Consider the following 21,637-nt stretch of genomic DNA (forward strand, 5'->3'; position numbering starts at 1 on the left):
ATCCAACTGGTTAGACATTATATTTAAATCAATGTATAATGTCGAGAATTAAAAAAAATTAACACGTGTGTTACTGATAAAATCATATTTCGAATTTTATTGGTCATATTTTTATGTTTTAGGTCATAGAAATCCGCACCCTAGTTATCAGGACATAAGCTTTTTTCTTACCTTCGGGATATGGATATGAAACTGTAAAGAGTTAGTATGGTGCGACCTTAATGTGAAGGCACACCATAACTTGTATTGTGGTTATTGACATTAAATAACAATACTAATATCAACTCAAAAAGATTCCGATCAACATGGGTAAACTTCAATAAGCACTCCATTAAGAGCACGACACACGTCATAACATTATTCAGTGTCAGTCCACACTCTGGCAAGAACGTCTGGAGTAACACTTGCAATTGCGTGTATGATTTTTTCTTGAGGACGACAAGATTCGGAATGCTTTCACTGTAAACCTTATTTTTGATAGAACACAGAGGAAGAAGTCTAATGAGGTACCATACTGGCCACGGGATGAATGCAATCCTTCCAATCCATCGCCCTGGAAATCGACGATTCAATTCTTCTCGGGTATGATTCGCCAAGTGGGGCCGGCTTCATCTTGTTGAAAGATGTTGCGAAACGCAGTGTCCTCCATTTGCTAGATTTGAGGAAACAAAGTTCTGTAACATGCCCATATACGCAGTGTGTTAATGATAATTCCAACAAAGAAAAATGACTAAAAATTCTGGTTGTGCGTTAAGTCGCGCCGTAGGAGAATAGAATGGGCCAGGGTCGAGTTCAACACCTGCCATCTAGTAGCCAACATCGTAACTACTAGATGAAATAGGGGTGCTGCATGATTAGTACTGAAAGTTTTCGCAAGTGCTATTAATGAGATTTTTCTTCACCGGCGTTTGCTACATATCGTGGTTTCCCACTTTCCGATCACGAGGGTGATGGGTCCCGTTTCAGACCATAGGTCTTATGTAGCTGCTAGTCGGCGAGGTATGTGATGGAGGGGGAAAGGAACTGACCACCCTACCCCATTACCTCATGGCCTAATTGTCTCACAAGTGGTGCCTTCTTAATATCACTTTTGAGGTTCAGACCCAAGGCCAGTGTTTCCAATTCAGCAGTTTTCTCGCTAGATCTGGTGTTTTTCTGTGTTACTTTAGCGGATAAAATTTATGAAATTTATATTGCTCATATAGAGTTTTAGCGGGTATTTTTAGCACTTACAGTGGCAAAATAATTTCGTTTTACATTGACAATATAGCTATTTAGCGGTTTCTGCACTCTCTTAGCGGGTTTCTAAGAATGTTGGCAACGCTGCCCAAGACTGGTTAACTCAGTGTTGCCAACAGGACGGAAATTCAGTCAAAACTGACGGAATTGACAGAATTTGAATGTAGCGGACGGGAAAAGACGGGTGACAGATTTTCTGGCGGAATTTGCGATTTACATCATCTTTTGAATTTTTTTAGCTGCTGTAATTTTAATTGTTTAATTTTTGGGGGATTTTACTTTTTATTTGAACAGTCCCGCCTGTGCCGTACATGTGTTGGATACACTGGTTCCATTCCGTGTGCATCGACGAATTTCGGAAACAGACAGTGAATTTAATTAATTGTTTGAAACCTAGTTTTCCAGTGTTTTGTATTGAGAAATTATCATCTAGGCATCGTAGACTCTATTCGTTATTCAAGGTTGATTTGTACGCATAACATCTTGAAGCAGCTGTGGTCTAAGAACGTCTGGGTTAGGCGTTTTTTCCGTCTACCTCTTCGGCAAGAAATCTCAAGAATGTCAGTGTAACAGGTAATATTTTTAATATCTTAAGTTCCTATGTCCAGTCGCTATTAATAAACTCTAGGTCATTCTTCATGACAAACTATTTAGCATTTTGTGTAGGTAACAGAACATTGGTTAATGACCAACTATGATCTATATTTCGTTCCATAATGTCTGACAGGCGACGTAAATATTGCCGGCAGAGGAAGAGAGAAGTATAAATTACTATTCAACCAATAGCAATTATCCTTCTTTCTCTGTCGGCAATGTTTACATCGCCTGTCAGACATTTTGGAACGAAGTATAGTGGAATTGGATGGTTATGTGTGCCCTTTCATTTATTGTAGAAGAAATAGTGTTCATGGCGGTATTGCCATATTTCTCAAGAACTGTGTGAGTTTTCAAGCTATAAATATTGATCTTTGTTGCCTGGAAGAACATACAGAGGCCACAGTTGTTATTTTAGAATAATTTTAGTAGCTTTGTATTGTAGTCCCAAAAAATACAAAATATGTTTTTAAATCAATTTGAACGGCTGTTTATTGATTCAAGTCTCTATAATTATTTTGTGGTGATTTTCAATTGAATATTAATGTAAATTATTCTGGTTTTACTACGGATTTTTTAAAATGTGTTGCGTTCTGTAAATTGTTTTTGTCTAAACAAAAGCCCTACTTGGGGACTAGCATACCCAGAAGAAGACGATTTGAATTCTTACCTCTTCCAGTTCTAACACTCATTGTAAGCCATTATTTATTGCTGAATACATAATTTACAGTTATTAATCCATACGTATCTCATTGTTTGTTAATAACTAAAACAACTTACCAGTAAACCATTTTAATTGCAAGTCCAGTACACATTGTTATTTTACAAGAACTAATCATCATTTTGTTGTGGCATATGCTAGATCAGGCGTCTCAAGGCCAACGCGTAAAAGCTGTTACACAGAGCAAATGTAGATAGCGTAGTCAGCTGAAGAGATAAGCGCAATACCCGAAGATAGCCGATCGTCGATTTATGTTACAAGCATGAGTGAGCTAAGTTGTAACTGTCGCGTGAGAAATTCCACAAAGCGACACTTTTGAGTTGTACTGTCAAAATAAACGATTGTTTTCGGAAGGAATAAAATTTCCTAAGTCGTTTGCAATAATAATAATAATAATAATAATAAATGTATTTTCTAATTATATACTATGAGTAAAAAGAAGACATCTGAAGCATAAAGAACCATACATGTTACGTAATTATTTAAGCACAAGGAATCGGCTACCCTATCCCATTATCTCCTTGCCTAGTTGCCTCATAAGTGGTGTCTTGTTGATATCACATGTGAGGTTCAGACTGTCTTCGGACAGTTGACTAAACAACAAAATACTTCATTTCTAGTAAATGGTTTTTGGTAGCTCTCTTTTTTTAAGTTCATATTATATTTAATAAAATAAAATTCAATTAAATAATAATAAAATTGCAATTAAACTTGTTGATTGTTAAGGTACGTATTGTTATGATATGTCCTCTCAAATTCTTTTCTTAAGTCCTTCAGTACTTCATTATATTTGTTACACTGGTCTTGATTCAAATTAGGTAACAGTTTTAGATTAATAAAGTGGTAACAGTTATCCACTGAAACTTGCAACTCCCACAATTTCGTTTTCCCTATGAAAGCTCTTATTTGTTCATTCATTTGCGGTAATAAGGACATTCTTTCCTCGGAGATGGAGACAAAATCGTAGCGGTTACAGATGGCTGTTCAAATGTCGCGGTCAATGACGTCATCCGGAGATACAAGAACTGCTCCCGCATCTTGTTCCACTCTTACATTAAAAAAGAGAGAGTGAGAGAGAGGAGGAAGTGCTCCGAGAAGGCCCTATTGAGACGTCTGTGCTAGATCATACTATGTAACATGATTTTTGTTTCTGGGTAATGAGTAACATTTTCTAATTGTTTATGCCTTTTAGGCATAATGTTAGGTGAATGTTACTTATGTCCTGCCCACCATAGGAGCCATAGGCCAGTTTTACACTAATCCTAAACATCTTGACGGGATAATAAAAGCCTAAACTACCTAACCTAAGTGCGTCGGTGTCTATTCCAAAATCGGCGGAAGTCGCTCAATGCTCGTTCAACCAATATTTGTTTAGTGGGCGGTGGATACTCTACATTGACCCAAAAAAGTATAGAAGGTAGGCCTATGTTGTATTCATCTCAAACTTTGGTTTTCTGAAATTCGTCTAATTCGACTATAAGATACCTAAGTGATTGAAGTCAGAAAAACATGTGAATGAAAATTAGAACGTATTTGCACTCAACTTATACAAAAATCAATAGAATATACAGGGTGATCTATCACATTCTCTACAGCACTCAGCAGCAAGTGAGTCCGATGTCAGTTCTTGTCATTCCTGGTGAATGGGGTCTGCTACAGTCGCATGCTAAAGTTTTTTTTCTCTGTCCCTGCCTTCCCTCTCTTTCCCTGTCTTCAGGGACACAGCACATGATCACATTGGAACTGATAGCTGCTGTTCAGTTGCCAATTAGCTCTGTTGACGCTTGTATTGATGTATGTGTTGAAGATTATGGCTTAATATGGCATCATAAAATTTTACATTACAACAAAAGATTTATCTTGTCGAGTGTTACTTGATAACGAAGAATCAAGTTTACAACGCAATTTCCTGGTGTTTCCGTTCCTCATAGGTCGACTATATTAAACCTCGTAAAAAAGTTTAGAAAAACTGAGTCAGTTCTGAATAAACGTGGACAGAGAATCCCAACTGTACTTATTGAGGAAAAACTCGATGAGATAGGAGATAGGTTAGGTTAGAACATTCTTTTCGAAAATCTCTCCGCCGTCTCTTACAAGAAACAGGTGTTTCGAAAACCACAGCATTTAGAGCCACTAAAATGCTTGAATTTAAGCCCTACAGAGTGACAATAGTGCATGAATTGCAGCCTAGGAATAAAGTAAGTCGTGTGAATTTTTGTAACTGAGTTTTACTAAGTGTTGCTGATGTCGTTGTGGATCCTAGAGTAATTATTTTCACAGATGAAGCATGGTTTCACTTACATGACCATGTTATAATGCAAAACATTAGATACTGGAATACAGTAAGTCCTCATCCCATTCATGAAACTCCTTTACAGGATGAGAAAGTTGGTGTATGGTGCACTATAACTGCACATAGGATTATAGGCCCTACCAATCAAACAAAAAAAAATGAAATGCAATAAAAAAAAAGAAATAAATATATAGGCCCACCAATCAAACCAAAAATTAAATGCAATTAAAATAAAACAAAAATTAAATTAAAATCAAATGACATTAAAATGAAATAAAATAACTAATAAAATAGAGTTAAATAAAAATTAAATACTAAAATAACTACTGTACATGAGTAATGTGCCTTAAGATAGTATGACATAAAATAAAATAGCAATTAAATATAATAATAACGGAAAAAATGAAATATAACATTGAAGTAAATGAAATAAAGGAAAACAGAATAAAATAAAAATAAAATAAAATCAAGTAGAACTAATTTCATTCTTTGATTCAGAGTTATCTTCCCAAGGATATGTCTGTCACTGCAAACTCAGTGTTCTCCTATCTTTCCTATTTTCTGCCTTCCTCTTAGTCTCCGCATATGTTCCATATAGAAAATAAAAAGTAGAATAATATAGAAATGGAGTGAAATAAAAGAAATAAAAATATGAGTCATATATTAAATAGAGGTGAAATAAAAATAAGATAGAAATAATACATACTTATGTACAACAAAAATAAAATAAGAAAAAATAATATCAATCAAATAAGTAAAGTCAAAATAAAATAAAACAAATATAAATTGAAATGAAATAGAGTAGAATGAGTAAAAATAAAATAAAATAAGCTAACATAAGATAAAATGGATTAAAACAAAAAGAACAATTAAAATAAAGCAGAAGGGTATATGAATTAAAAATAAACGAAATTGAAAAGGAAAGTAAAAATTAAAGTATATAACATAAGGTAAAAGAAAATATAGACCTAAATTAAAATGAAATAAAATCAACAAATAAAATGAGATTGAAGTAAAGTAAAAATAAAATAAAAACATTATGAACAAAGATTACAAAAATATAAATTTAATACCTATAAATATAAATTGGAATAACATTAAAAAAGAATTGGAAAGAAAAAAAAAAGAATAAACGAAAATGAAATACAGAATAAAATAAAATATAAATTAATATACACTAAAGTAAATATAAACTAGGCCTAAACTAAATAAAAGTGAGAAAAATAAAGTGAAATTAGAATAATTTCAGTCATGTGAATTGATAATTGTCTGTTTTGGAAAGTCAAAATGACCATTTTTTTTTTAATTTGCCGGCCTCTACCGTCCATATGCATGGGGGCATAGGGTTGTACTTTACACTACAGATAGAGTTCGAAAAGCTCTATTCGTCGCACTTATCAGCTTTGTTCTCACTGCATATACATTGGAGTTATGGCGGCGTGAATGTTGGCCGAATATTTTTTTCTCGAAAATCAGCTTGTGTTCGGGATTCCCATTTTGATGCTATCGTATCCTAAGTAAGTCAAGGGGGAATACAGCACCACATCCTCTTCCTCGATATCGCCATTATTTCTGGAGATTAGAAACTGAATCATTTTAGGTAGGCAAAAAATAAGTGTAGAAAAAAGTGCAACGGACTTGCTCGAATTTATTAGCGGTTATTAGTAAACATGCGGGGATGCTGCAGTGTAAAGGTGCAGGTGTCTGATCCCCTTTACTCTCCTTGTGTAGAAAGAAGTCTGTTTTGGAAAGTCAAAATGCCATTTTTTCAAAATTTGCTGGCCTCTACCGTGTATATGCATGGGGGCAGAGGGTTGTGCTTTACAATACAGACAGAGTCCCAGAAGCTCTATTCGCCGCACTTATCAGCTTTGTTCTCACTGCACATAGGGGGGAGTTATGGCGGCGAGAATGTTGGCGGAATAGCAGTCCTAACTTCCCGACGTCCAGAAAGAAGGCAGAAAATGGCATCATCTTTGAATAGCACCAGAGTTCGCCCTACAATCAACTGTAAGTAAAATCAACAGTTCAATTCTTGTACTTAATATTTAACTAGTTCATTCTGATATTTTAAAATTAACAGCAATTTTGATACTTCATAAATAATCGTTCAATTTCAATATTCTATATTTATCTGTTCTAATTTGATATCTTGTTAATAAACTTAGTAATAGTGAATATCTAAACTTGTGATTATTTCGAAAGCCTGAGATCACATTCTAAATAGGAATCGCTCCTATCTATAAGCAAGTACAGTTTATAAATTATCAGAGAGTTAGGAAGTAGAACGCAGTGTCTGATTCATTTGTGTTGTCTTCATAGTAGGATATAACTCGTGTTTATCTGAAAGATAAGCCATCTGCCCTTGTTGTGGCAAGTGGCACGACAAAACACTAGTGTCAGATATGGCTCACTCAATACATTTTGGTATTTTTTCTCCAAAATCATCTTGTGTTCGGGATTCCCATTTTGATGCTATCGTATTCTAAGTAAATCAAGGGGGAATACAGCACTGCATCCCGTTCCTCGATATCGCCATTATTTCCGAAGATTAGAGACCGAAACATTTTATGTAGGCAAAAAATAAGTGTAGAAAAAAGTGCAACGGATTTGCTCGAATTTATGGGCGGTTATTAGTAAACATGCGGGGATGCTACAGTGAAAAGGGCAGGTGTCTGATCCTCTTCGTTCTCCTTGTGTAGAAAAATGTCTGTTTTGGAAAGTCAAAATGACCATTTTTTTAAACTTTGCGAGCCTCTACTGTCCATGTGCAATGGGCCAGAGGGTTGCGCTTTACACTACAGATAGAGTTCGAGAAGCTCTATTTGCCGCACTTACCAGCTTTGTTCTCACTACAAATAGGGGGGAGTTATGGCGGGGAGAATGTTGGCGGAATAGGGGTATTTTTTTCTCGAAAATCATCTTGTGTTCGGGATTCCCATTTTGATGCTATTGTATTCTAAGTAAGTCAAGGGGGAATACAGCACCGCATCCCATTCCTCGATATCGCCATTATTTCCGGAGATTAGAGACCGAAACCTTTAGGTAGGCAAAAAATAAGTGGAGAAAAAATTGCAACGGATTTGCTCGAATTTATTGGCAGTTACTAGTAAACATGAGGGGATGCTACAGTGAAAAGGGCAGATGTCTGATCCCCTTCGTTCTCCTTGTGTAAAGAGAAAATGCACCTAGTGTCCCGCAAGAAATTTTTATAAGTTAAATAATGTGATACTGCGCATGCGTAACACACAGGTATGTAAAGGATCTACCATCCCATAGATAATGCTAGTTACTAACGGTTTCATGTACTTACACCTGTTTAGCACGTACGTTTCGCCGTAGCTGCACATACCAAATGGCGGTTGCAAATCTAGTCTTTCAGGTGAAGCTCCCTGTAAAGCAGATTTGAATAATTTCAAGGGAAAAATTGTTCCGGGGCCGGGTATCGATCCCGGGACCTCTGGTTGAATGTACCAGCGCTCTCCCAACTGAGCTACCCGGGAACTCCACCCAACACCGTCTCAACTTTTCCCTTTATATCCACACAACTCGCGTGGGCTGACGAAATGCCAGAGACCCACATCGAGTGCACACAAACTCTGTGTGACTTAGAATTGTGGTTTTCTGGCGTTTCGTCAGCCCACGCGAGTTGTGTGGATATAAATGGAAAAGTTGAGACGGTGTCGGTTGGAGTTCCCGGGTATCTCAGTTGGGAGAGCGCTGGTACGTTCAACCAGAGGTCCCGGGATCGATATCCGGCCCCGGAACAATTTTTCCCTTGAAATTATTCAAATGGCGGTTGTAATGATGCAAACGTTTCTCTTTCATCTATGGAATCTTTGACGACTCGGCCTGACCAGATTTAGAGAGGGTATTGAGGGCAGTATTTCGTGAGTTCGAGCACAGTAATTTTATTATTCTTTATAATAATGATACAGTGAAAGAATTCCGTGTAAAGTCCTAGTAAAATGGGTTCAAACTGTGTGCCGATTTAACAGAGAAGGTTCATTATGTACAAGAAGCTTTTAGATTTTTCCTTTTTTTAATACCTATAATGATGAATTATATATTTTCGGTGCTCGAACTCTGCGTTAATAGGTTCCTATGTTGGCGGTTCCATAGATGAACCTTCCTTACTTCAAACACAATCTTTGGAATAGGACAGCAGTCGTTTATACTCTTCACGCGTCTTGTACTCTTTGTTCGATTTGTTGGATTTTTATCGAGAGAAAGATTAGCATAAGTAACAACTTTTGTGACAGTGGGGGCAAATGACTTAAGGTTGGTAGCGCAAAATGCGCAAGAAGTATGTTGGCACTCTTTCAGATATTAGCGCATAGAGGGACAAATACTGCAGTTGAGCCATCGGAATTCCATGGATTTAGATTTTTGGCGATGTGGATGTGCTGCTACTCCTGATTCAGTTTGCATATCTTGCTGTTCCATAGGTTGCCGAAAATGTAAGCCACTTTTAAAGAAATGTGATTGTGATGTGTCTTGTTCCAGGGTGTTCTGGGGCAGATGCGGACTGTGGATGAACTGACACAGAAGAAGATGGTTCAAGGGACACTGTGGCAGGAGATGGGAGGTGGCAACTGTGGAGGAAATCCTAGTCCAAATACATGCATAAGCTGGTAAACATTGATTACTAACTAGTGTCGTTATTAAGCACAGTAATTATGAGTAGTTATAATACAGTCACAGAAAACAGTTAAGAATATAAATTTTGTGGATTTAGGTTTCCGAAGATTTGCATGTTCTATTATGAATACAGTTTGTTGCTATTTCATAGGTTGCAGAGATTGTAAGCTACTTGTAAAGAAATATGATTGCGATGTGTCTTGTTCCAGGATGTTTTGTGGCAGTTGCAGACTCTGGAAGAGGTAACGAGACAGCACTGGGATAGAATGCGAGACAACTGTGGATCAGATACCAGTACATAAACTGGTAAGGATGGATGATTAACTAATGTCGATATTGAAACACAGTAAATTAACAGTAATAGTAATATAGTGACAGAATATAGTTAAGATTTAAATTTAGTGGATTTAGGTTTTTGAAGATTTTCATGTTCTGTTATGAGTACAGTTTCCATATCTTGCTTTTTCATAGGTTGCAGAGGATGTAAGCTACATGTAAAGAAATGTGATGTCATGTGTCTTATTCCAGGGTGTTTTGGACTGAAGGCGGTTCTGGGACAGGAGAAGGGATACAGCTGTGGATCAAATACCAGTCAGGAAACTTGCATAAACTGGTAAATATTAATTAGTAACTAGTTTTAAGATCTCGTGCTTTGAAAATTTTGAGTGGAAGTTGGATCTAGATTATTGTTTCGTGTATTATAGACAATGTGTGCAGGGTGAAACTACATCAATTTGAAGAACAGAATCGTTAGGTTGTAGGTAACCAAAAAGTCAAATGTCATTTTGGTTTTTGAATAATGGCATAGGTAAAAGAAATAATTTCTGTGTAAAGTTAGAATGGGCTTTATGGTGAAACTATCGAGTAATAATAATAATAATAATAATAATAATAATAATAATAATAATAATAATGATTTATTTAACCTGGAAGAGTTAAGGCCATATTGCCTTCTCTAACACTCAACCAGGAATAAAACTGCGTTACAAAAAACACTACAAATTTACAAAGTACACTACAATTTTACACACAAAACTGAATAAGATAATAATATAATGTAAATAACAAGTAAGTAGAAATCAGACATAATATATAACATGCAGAAAGAAAGGAAAAAGCATAATAAAATGTGAACAGCAGGTCAAAATAAATTAGGCATACAAAGTATAATAATAATAATAATAATAATAATAATAATAATAATAATAATAATAATAATACTAATAGTAGTAATAAAATAGTGCAGTACAAAGCATACAATGAATACAATATTTTTAGGTACATACAGTAAGGAAAATTATGATTATATATAGCTGAAGTCATCACATTATAGATATACCATTATCAGGAAATATGAAAGCAAAAAGATAAAATAAGTTAAATATCACTAGAACATAAAAAAGAATGTGAATACGTGGAAACATGCAATACAACATTTGTCATAATAGTAAGTTAGTTTGGCAACTCGTCATAAGATAATTTTCTAACTTGGATTTGAAAGATTTCAATGTTCGGCAGCCCTTGACTTCAGGCGGCAGAGAGTTCCAGTGACGAGAGGTAGCAACAGTGAAAGATGAGGAATACAGAGATGATGTGTGAAGTGGAATTTCTAGCATATTATCGCATTGTGATCGAGTATTAATATTATGATAGTGAGAGAGAGTATGAAAACGAGCGAATAAATAAGAGGGAGATGAAGTGTGCTCTCATGTAACCTAAGACATGATAACTTCTCGAAAGAAGGAGGACTGAGGCAAGGTATGAACGCGAAGAAGAAGAAGAAGCCGAAAAATTATTGCTTTGTCATTTGTTTAAAAATAGTTCCTTTGTGTAGAAACGTACAAAATTAACTGATTAAAAACTCATTTACAGTGTGATGGAACTTGCACGAATATTTTGCATCGCTGCACTTTAGGGTTGTTTGGCAAGTGTATGCTGAAAGTATGGTTGTGTTAATAAATAAGTATTCCGTTCTGTCACTTACACAGGTCACAGTTGTGGATTGGATTTAAGAAATGTTGGAAACGGTACAGTTCATTTAAAATCGTAAAAGGAAAGTTCACAGCACACTAGTCATGAATATTGTTTCCAGTGCTGCCGAGATTTTAGAATTCGTCTCCTGACTTGAATATGTTTAGTTAGTGGGGAACAGTGTTATGGTGCAGTTAAAATCCATGTGCCTGCATACATTTGTAAAGGAAAACTGTTTTGAAGTTTACTTACTCCTATTGCTAAAGTGTTTTAAAATTAGAGAGGGGGATAACAAATTACGTTTCCTGGTATTGTGGAAATTGTTTCCACCTGAGTACAGTGCTGTAAGGTGAAATAACAATAAGGAATGCTGTGGTCGTGCAGGTAGAAAATTGATTTTCACCTGATTGCACTGCTGTTTAGTGAAATACTCTTTTGAAATGTTATTGACTTGTGAAAATAGACATTTTTGTAATTTTCTTGCATTCTTGTGTCGCTGGTAGTGATAAAATGAAATAATTTAGGAAATATTGTATTTCGCATCTCTACTGAAATCCAGGAAACGCAAGTGTCCTGAAGTTTTTGTTGGGCACTGGGACAATTGTGTGAAAACTGGGAATGTCCTGCCAAAAGTGGGATGTCTGTTTCTTCTTTCTTCTTCAGTAGGTGCTACAACTTCGTCGAAGTTTTGACCTTCTCAATTAATTTACACCATTCTTTTCTGTTATGAACAAGATTTGGCCAATTCTTTACATTCATTGTTTTCAAATCGTTGGTTATGTTTTCCTTCCATCTACTTTTTGGTCTTCTTTTTGCTCTTTTACTGATGGGTTTCCATTTATATATTTTCTTAACTGTTTTTCCTTCGTCCATACGATTGATTTGGCCAACCATGCCATCCTTTGCGCTTTGATATAATTTACTATGTGTTGGTTTTGTATTAAAATATTTAACTCTTTATTATTTCTAATTCTCCACTCATCGTTTGCATCTTTTATTGGGCCAAATATCCTTCGTAATATTTTCCTTTCAAAAACCAGGATCTTTTGCTTAGACAATTCAGTTAGAGTCCTGGTTTCACTTGCATATGTTACAATTGGTCTTATTACTGTTAAATATAGTCTTAATTTTGCTTGTTTGGATGCGTATTTGCTTTTGAATAGGTTGAGATTTGCAAAGTAGGCCTATGCTTTATTTGCCATAACAGTTCTATTGTTTATTTCTTCCTCGATATTGTTTTCGTCGTTTACTATTGATCCCAAGTACTTGAAGGATTTTACTCCTTCAAAAATAGTATTATCCATCTGTAAGTTTTCTGGTTCAATATTTTTGGCTGAACATTTTAAAAATTTTGTTTTCTTTGCATTTATGATTAATCCATATTGTGCCGATTCTTCCATTAAAGGGGATGTCTGTTTAGCCTAACTTAATAGTACAAGTAATGATGAAATAGAAAGAGGAATTGTAAAGTAAGATATGACATTTTGGATAACACTGAGCTGACATTATTGTGAATTTCTTCTCCAGATGTTTCGTCTGCCCGCCAGGGGATGACCACAGCTTTTCCTGAGACCAATGAGCAAGACTGTTAAGAAGAAGTGGAGGATTTCAAGAGGACATCAGAAGGAGTGAAGGATTTCAAGAAGACGTCAGAAAGAGTGAAGGATTTCAAGAGGCATGTCCCCAGCTTAAGGTTGGAAATATAATGCACAGTACATTAGAACATTATATACAGGGTGAACTGTAAGTAATGTCAATAATTGTGGTGGGCGATTCCTTGAGTAAAGATCAACAAAAAAGTCAAATAGCATTTTTCTATATTTCGAATAGTTTTCCAGAAAAACGTGCATTTTAAAATACATGGATAATGAGAAGTTGCAATTCTGCACCCTACAACCAGCTGGGAGTAACACATAAAGTTGTGTTGCTCGGAACAAACCCCTCCCTCCACCTGGGTTGTTGAAGGTCAATACCGTTATGCCATATACATTGCATTTAAACTTGTAAGAAAAATACAGATGATATACCGCATTAAATTTTTGTGTTTAAACTGTGTTAGATAATGCAGAATGAACACTGCTTTTTTTCAAGTTAAAATCTTGAACAATTTAAAATAAACTTTTCAATCTTTTTTTAATTAAACGTTGAGAGAACACAGGTAATAAGGAACGCTTGTTTCAAGTGAAATGGTTAAGATTAAGAAATATGACGTCTATATTGTAGAGGTCGTGAACAATAATGATGCATGTTTGAATAATTTCAAGGAAAAATTGTTCTGGGGCCGGGTATCGATCCCGGGACCCTTCGCTTAACGCGCGAACGCTCTTCCGACTGAGCTACCCCAGGAACTATACACAACACCATCACACAAGTACTTGTGTGCAGTCATAGTTGAGTTCTGGCGAATTGTCAGCTCATTTGAGTAGTGTGGATACAAAGGAAAAAAAAATTGTGACGGTGTCGTGTATAGTTCCTGGGGTAGCTCAGTTGGAAGAGCGTTCATGTGCTAAGCGAAGGGTCCTGGAACAATTTTTCTTTGAAGTTATTCAAACCTGCTTTACAGGGAGCTACTACCTGAAAGCCAGATTTGTATAATAATGATGCATATTTCATGTTATGAAAACGAAATTTTAAAACATGTAGGAAAAAATAAAAATATGATAAACTTATTTCACGTTGAAGTAAGGAACAAAATTTAAATAGTAATATTATGAAACAAATGTATAATGTAATAATAGTATAACATTATAAATGAGTTTTATATGCTTTTTTTTTCTTTTGTATGATAGTGTTGATGATGATCAGCTTCTTGTCTATGCGGATGATGTGAATATGTTAGGAGAAAATCCACAAACGAATAGGGAAAATACGGAAATTTTACTTGAAGCAAGTAAAGAGATAGGTTTGGAAGTAAATCCCGAAAAGACAAAGTATATGATTATAATTATGTCTCGTGACCAGAATATTGTATGAAATGGAAACATAAAAAATGGAGATTTAACCTTTCTAAGAGGTGGAAAAGTTCAAATATCTTGGAGGAACAGTAACATATATAAATGACACTCAGGAGGAAATTAAACGCAGAATAAATATGGGAAATGCCTGTTATTATTCGGTTGAGAAGCTTTTGTCATCTAGTCTGCTGTCAAAAAATCTTAAAGTTAGAATTTATAAAACAGTTATATTACCGGTTCTTTATGGTTGTGAAACTTGGATTCTCACTTTGAGAGAGGAACAGAGATTAAAGGTGTTTGAAAATAAGGTTCTTAGGAAAATATTTGAGGCTGAGAGGGATGAAGTTACAGGAGAATGGAGAAAGTTACACAACACAGAACTTCACGCATTGTATTCTTCACCTGACATAATTAGGAATATTAAATCCAGATGTTTGAGATGGGCAGGCCATGTAGCACATATGGGCGAATCTAGAAATGCATAAAGAGTGTTAGTTCAGAGACTGGAGGGAAAAAGAACTTTGGGGAGGCCGAGATATAGATGGGGGGATAATATTAAAATGGATTTGAGGGAGGTGGGATATGATGATAGAGACTGGATCAATCTTGCACAGGATAAGAACCGATGCCAGGCTTATGTGAGGGCGGCAATGAACCTGTGGGTTCCTTAAAAGCCATTTGTAAGTGTTGTAAAAGAATATTAATAAAGAAATAACATCACACGTGTAAGATATTTAGTTTATCATAGTCTGTGGAAAAAAAAAAATGTTGCTGTGACTTAATTTGGTATATTAGATATTATAGCACTGGCATATCGTTTCATAATGTTAACTTTATGACACATTATGCCTTCTTAATAGAATTCATGACGTTTTAGTTGTCATGGTAATATTTTACGGCACTAGTACGATAATGTGGCATATTAAGCACGATTTTCACTAATGATAAAGACTGTTTATAATGCTGATGTAGAAAGAATTTTATTTTCAAACTCTTTCACTTAATTTTAATTACATATTCGGTAAACACACCCTTAAGAAAAGCTTGCTTTACATTATACAAGTGTAATTAATGATATAAAAAATCTCCTTTTGTCGCACTACGAGCATTTTCTTTAGCCAGTTAAATAGTTACCTCCCACTTTAATTTTTAAAGTAGTAATCTGTAAACTTATATACAAGAAATCAAATTTCCCGAGGTATATTTAAAAGTAATTGTGTTATGTTCCTTTTTTCGTTGCATACGCGAGCTGCAAATGTTGTTGTTGTTGTTTTCTAATGCCAGGCGTTTGACAATAAAGTCATTTGACCTCTTGCACTCCAATATTTTTCAAAGATATTACCATGGTCAGCCAATGAAGCACAGATTTTGAGGTGTTCCGAATCCATTTCTTGGTTTGAGTTGCACAATGGGCAGTTAGGGGACATATATTCCAATTCTATGCAGGTATTTGGCCAAACAATCATGGTCTGTTGCCAATCTAAATGCAGCTACAGACGATTTTCGTGGTAAATCGGGAATTAACTTTGGATTATGATGCAGAGAGTTCCATTTTTTCCCTTGAGATTGTGTTATCAAATTTTGTTTGTTGAAGTCTAAGTATGTGGATTTAATAAATCTTTTCACAGAGTAATACGTAGATTTAGTAACAGGTCTGTAAGTAGCAGTGCTGCCCTTCTTTGCTAAAGCATCCACATTCTCGTTTCCCAGGATTCCACAATGGGATGGTATCCATTGGAATACAATTCTTTTATTGGGTGATATTAATTGAGAGAGCATTTTAGTTATTTCTGCTGTTTGAGATGAAGGTGTGTGTTTAGAGACGATTGGTAGAATAGCTGCTTTGAAGTCTGACAATATAACTGCATTCCTAAATTTATTGATGTGGCATAGAAGATTCCTGAGACATTCACTGATTGCAATGATTTCTCCATCAAAACTTGTTGTTCCATACCCAAGAGATCTATAAAGTGAGAAGAGACAGCACGTAACACCTGCACCGGCACCTTGTTCTCTGCAAATGTCCAGGCAGCTTTACAGTGTTGTCACAGCGGAATGAAAGCTTCCATTGGTCTGGATCAAATTTCTGTACATTTAATTTATTATTACAATACTCTCCTGTCTTAAACTGACTGAGCAGCATATTAGGAATTAATTGAATAGCTTTCCCAAAATATGCTACGAGATGTTTCATATAATTTTTTTTTTTTTTTTTTTATCGAAAAGGAAGCACAAAGGAGCAAAATTGTATTGCAGTTTTTTGTTTTAAACAACTGAAAGAATAACCTCCTGAAATTAATAACATTACTTGTGGTTCATCCTGTATATGTGATAGCACCTATAGTCGACAAGACACCTATAGTTGACACCAATTTTTAAAATGAATTTGTGTTTTCTGTAAGATTGACAGCTATGTCAACTTCAGGTTCTCACCTTAATATTACATTTTATAACTAGTTTAAACATGCTTCTCACAGTGTGCATGAATATCGTAATTTTTTTGATTTACAACTCTTATGGGCAGTTTGTCCAAGTAATGTTTAATTTTGCTTAATGAATGTTAAATTAACAGTCTGTTTATTTTTAACGCTTTGTTAATGTAATTTCCATTTGTTCAACATAATTTTGTTTAAGATAACCAACACTTAACTATAACGTCTGTTAGCACTATTTTAACTACTCAACAGCAGTTGGTAATGATTCTACACATGTAAGACAATTTTTGATTGGCTAAAATTAATCTTTAAATTCTATATTATAGAGTGAGTCATGAAACTTGCATAAAATGACAACCTGTTATAGTAGGCCACGCTCCATAAACAAACAGTTAACAAATGAAAGTTGTAGGTGACGTGCTGAATAATAATTACAAAGTAAGGTTATATTTCCTCATTGCTATTATGGACACGAAATACGAAAGAAATAAAATAACACTGATGTATTTAAACAGTCCAAAGTATTTTTTAAATGTTATATTACCAGTCATATGCTAAACATTCGCTACAGAGAGACACAAAATATTAATTTCGCAACTTCTGTTCGAACAGCTGTGGAGACATCGGCCATATTTAACTAACTGTTAAACCAAACTGGTGTTGAAAACATACAATTTTATTAATTAAAACTGTTTAGAGTTTAACAGTCGTTAAATTTTCTAACAATACTTGGAAAAACCGGCCATTAGAACCTATAGTTGACAGGGATTGTCAACCTTAAGTACCCAATGTGTCAGCTTTAGGAGACAAGATTGAAGAACCATTTTTTAGACAAAAATGGCTCCTGAAAAAAATTCAACAATATTTCCAGCAATCAACAGGTAAAACACATCTGTCGGAGAAGCATGTTGTCTGGTTTAATGGACAAATTGAAAAGTTTCCAGGACAATAATGGAGCCTGCTCCACAGAGGATTCTCTGGAAGAAAGTAAAGACCCTACATCAATAACAAAACATAGCAGTATATGTGAATGTATTAGAGCTACAACCTCAAACATAAGCACCTAGGCCCACGACACCACAGTCAATTGAAGTAGAATTACCTATGTCCATGACACTACAGCCATTTGAACCAGAACCACCTATGCCCATGACACCACAGTCAGTTGAACCAGAACCACCTATGCCCACACCACCACAGCCAGTTAAACTATTAGAATCTCCTTCACTGTCTTGACTCTAATTTTTTAAAGAAAAGCCCAAAAAAAGAGAGAGAGAAAGAATTCCTGCTGTAATTACCTCACTATAAGCATTACTCTCTTTCCAGCTAAAGATTGAAGTAAATGTAAATAAATGCACGTGGCATAATGGTTCCTGATTGGCTATTGGATGCACAACGTCTCCAAACTCATCCTTGTCATCTTCTTCCTCACATTAAAATAGTTCCTTCTAAAATAATAAAATGTATAATATACATGGAATACGAGTGAATTAAACATGCTTATAAGAACACTTTCTTATGATTTAAACAACATGTTTATATTAGTAGTTTCAGACATTGCGTGTTAAATCATTGTAACGTATATTATGGCAACGCGCATGTGTAATAGGCATTAAATCCCTCCCAAGGCGACTTGCAGCTTCACAGAGCACATCAGCACAGCTGGTATAACACAGTGTTGTCAACCTCAAATAAATTTCTGTAGAATTAAAGAAATTCTCCACTCTTCAAAGAATAACATTCAATCACGAATCTACAGAAAAAGACAATCCACTATTCTCAGTAGAGAAATAATAAATATTAACCCTCTGTGAGCATTTTACGGATTAGTTGAATGAATGTGTTGAAATGTCTGCAATATATCAGATGGTGGCTGCCCTGCGTGCTCACTTGCTGAAAATAATGCACCCTGGTGGCTGCTTTGGTAGCTAGCTTGCGATTGCAGAGTAATACATTTCGGTTTTGTTTACGTCTACTTCAATCTTTAGTTGGAAATAGAGAAGAGTATCTTAAAAAAGAAAGATAATAACAAGAAACTAGTGAAAGAGCAGCAGAATGGAAGACAGCAAGGGAAGAAGGGGAGAGAAATGTCAGAATCAGAAAGTTCAGATGAAAGTCCAGTTTCATTGATGAATACTAGTGACTCTGAATGGTGGGAGGAGGATAATGAAGGGTTGATAGGAAAAACAACCCATGTCAAAAAAATACTTTTTTCAGGGGAGCGAAAAAACATATCTCGTTATGTAAAAAGGATAAGAAACTTAAGGTATAGGTATAAATACCCCAAAGCTTTATAAATATATTGCTTGTATTTTAAGCATACACAGACGCCACATGATTTTAGCTTTCCATTAGTACCAATATCTCATTTTCGGCTAAAACTGACATGGGTTGTTTTTCCTATCAACCCTTCGATTCTGATGAGATGGCAATAGGAAGTCTTGAGCAAGAGAATGTTAAAAAAGGGAATTTTATAATATTTGACTTTGTTGAGGGGAAAGAGAAATATATCCAGATTTACTTACCTCTATATTGTTCAAATAAAAGTAATGAGTTTAAAAAGTATTAATGCAAGTAAAACAGAATTTGAAGCTGATGAAAATGATATTTGATGCATAAATATTTTAATCAAATAATTGGGTACGTGGAGACTCCAGAGCAGGCTGTCAGGGGATGTGTTCAAAGAGCGACTGAATGTCAAGGAAAAATAACTTGATTTTTCTTTGTATTAAATTAAATTAGTTTTTAATTAATAGTAATAATACAATAAAAACTTAAAAACTTATGTAAGATGTTTTATTTTATCCCACTCACATAATTGTTTGAGATTATAAAAAATGTGTCAACTATAGGTGCATGTGAAGAGTTATTGTTAAATTTATTTTTGAATATAAATATTCACAGTGTAACTAATAACACATATGTAGGTGAGATTTGCAGGTGTCAGAATATATTTTTAAAAGTCTTTGTTATGGTAAAATATAATCGGAGGATAGATGTTTCCTTAACATGTCGACTGCTGGTGCTCTTACCATATATATATGTGAAATAGGAAAGACAAAATAGATACATATTGAGATTGGTGGTTCTTTTGAAAGGAGTTCACTGTGACCATGTACATATGTGTGCAAACTGTGAGATAGGTGCATTTTTTACTTATGTCAGCTGAAACCCTTATACAGTGAAACCTCTCCTTACGGACACTCCCAAGATATGGACACTCCTCGTATGCGGACAGATTTTTATGTCCCAACTGAAATAATATAGAAATAATGATAAATTAAATCTCGTTTATGGACACTCTCGGACACGGACAGCTGTTTCACAGTCCTAAAGCTTGCTTTACCTCCTGACTATGGACAAAACTTGGATTTCAAGACCTAATGTGTTACAAAAATGGAAAATTTAGTTTTGAGAACTGTACAGAAATTCTTTAACATGAAAAAAGACAATATGGGTCTCATAGGCTACCATTAGTCCAGCCAGCTACCCCTTGTCAGCTAGAAGCGGAAGGATAAAGTCATAATATTTAACCTGTCTGATGGGTCCATGGTTTTCTTGATCGTTTATTCGACACATGATGTGGTCGGTAGGATTGTTCTCTTCACTTCAATCAGTTGTTCTGTTTTGAGAGACATGGCACCTGAACGTAAAGGTTAAGTTGAAAACTGTAAATTATAGTACTGCATAACTATAGACCTAGAATAAAATTGCATGGCACAGTACTATATTTTCCTTTTTCAGTTTATTTACTATAGTTCAAAGTTGCAAAGAATTTACTGTAGTACAGTAGACTGTATTTGGAATTAAACTATAGTAATACATTATTTTAATTTAAAGTGTGAAGGGATACATAATGCATATTATAAATTTACTGTTAGGACACCTCCCAGATGCGGACAGATTGTTACGTCCCTCGGTTTATGGAGGTGATTTCTGGTGTTATTTGGAACAAAAAATGTAAATACAGTAATGGGGTGACATTCATAATTAAGGAGTTAACGGCAATTTGAAAAAGCAGAAAAATCTTTTTTATTTGAAGATGTCACTGACAAAAATGGAAATCCTAGTTAGAATACACTGACAAAAATGGAAATCCTAGTTAGAATACAAACAAGTGCTTCATTTTGTACCAGTCTCTTGCATGTAGAGTGGATTTAAAGCAAATGTTCAAAATTTCCTCCCTGCAACTGAAGGCAAATATTCGCACGGGTGTGAACTGCGCGTGTAGCATTTCGTACCTTCACATGTTTGTTCCTTGAGCAATTCCACGTGTAACTGACTGACATTTACAGTACACTTTGACAGCAAAATGTCTGCCTAAATTGTGTAATAGGTTGAAATTAGACTGTATCACTGCAGTATTTGATAGAGGAAAGTATACACTTAAGAAACATATAAAAATAAACGTCTTTAATAGAAAAAGTATACTATTTATTTACATCCAAAGTGTGTGTAGCTGACTGACATAAATGTTAACTCTCTCTTCGGGTGAACATGGTTCTCCACAGATTTCTCTGAAATGTCATTCCTGATACAATTTTGCAAAATACAGTTCGGAAAGGAAATTGTAATCTTCAGTTTAAGTTAAAAACGACCTATAAACCACGATTAATAATGGAGTTATGGCCGAAAAAGTGATGTGTTACTGGCTGACCTCATTCTGTAACTGACTGACATCTCTGAATTTTAAAATAAAGTTGCACCTGTGGAACCGTAAATAGTACAAAACAATATGAAACATGATATAACGATTCATTTAAATGAATAATATGTTTACAAAAATTAG

The 21,637-nt window shown here is 35.0% G+C and overlaps 1 long non-coding RNA gene across 1 annotated transcript; it reads left to right on the plus strand.

Moving 5' to 3' along the window:
• The first annotated feature begins 929 nt into the window (after positions 1-929).
• Positions 930-13,920, plus strand: LOC138692882 (uncharacterized). Its single transcript, XR_011330155.1, has 6 exons — positions 930-1,812; positions 6,738-6,857; positions 9,354-9,481; positions 9,698-9,794; positions 10,017-10,101; positions 12,987-13,920. It is a non-coding gene; the product is annotated as an uncharacterized lncRNA (long non-coding RNA).
• The last annotated feature ends 7,717 nt before the right edge of the window (positions 13,921-21,637 follow it).

The sequence above is a fragment of the Periplaneta americana genome, chromosome 2 (genome assembly GCF_040183065.1).
Source record: "Periplaneta americana isolate PAMFEO1 chromosome 2, P.americana_PAMFEO1_priV1, whole genome shotgun sequence".
Taxonomy (NCBI): domain Eukaryota; kingdom Metazoa; phylum Arthropoda; class Insecta; order Blattodea; family Blattidae; genus Periplaneta; species Periplaneta americana.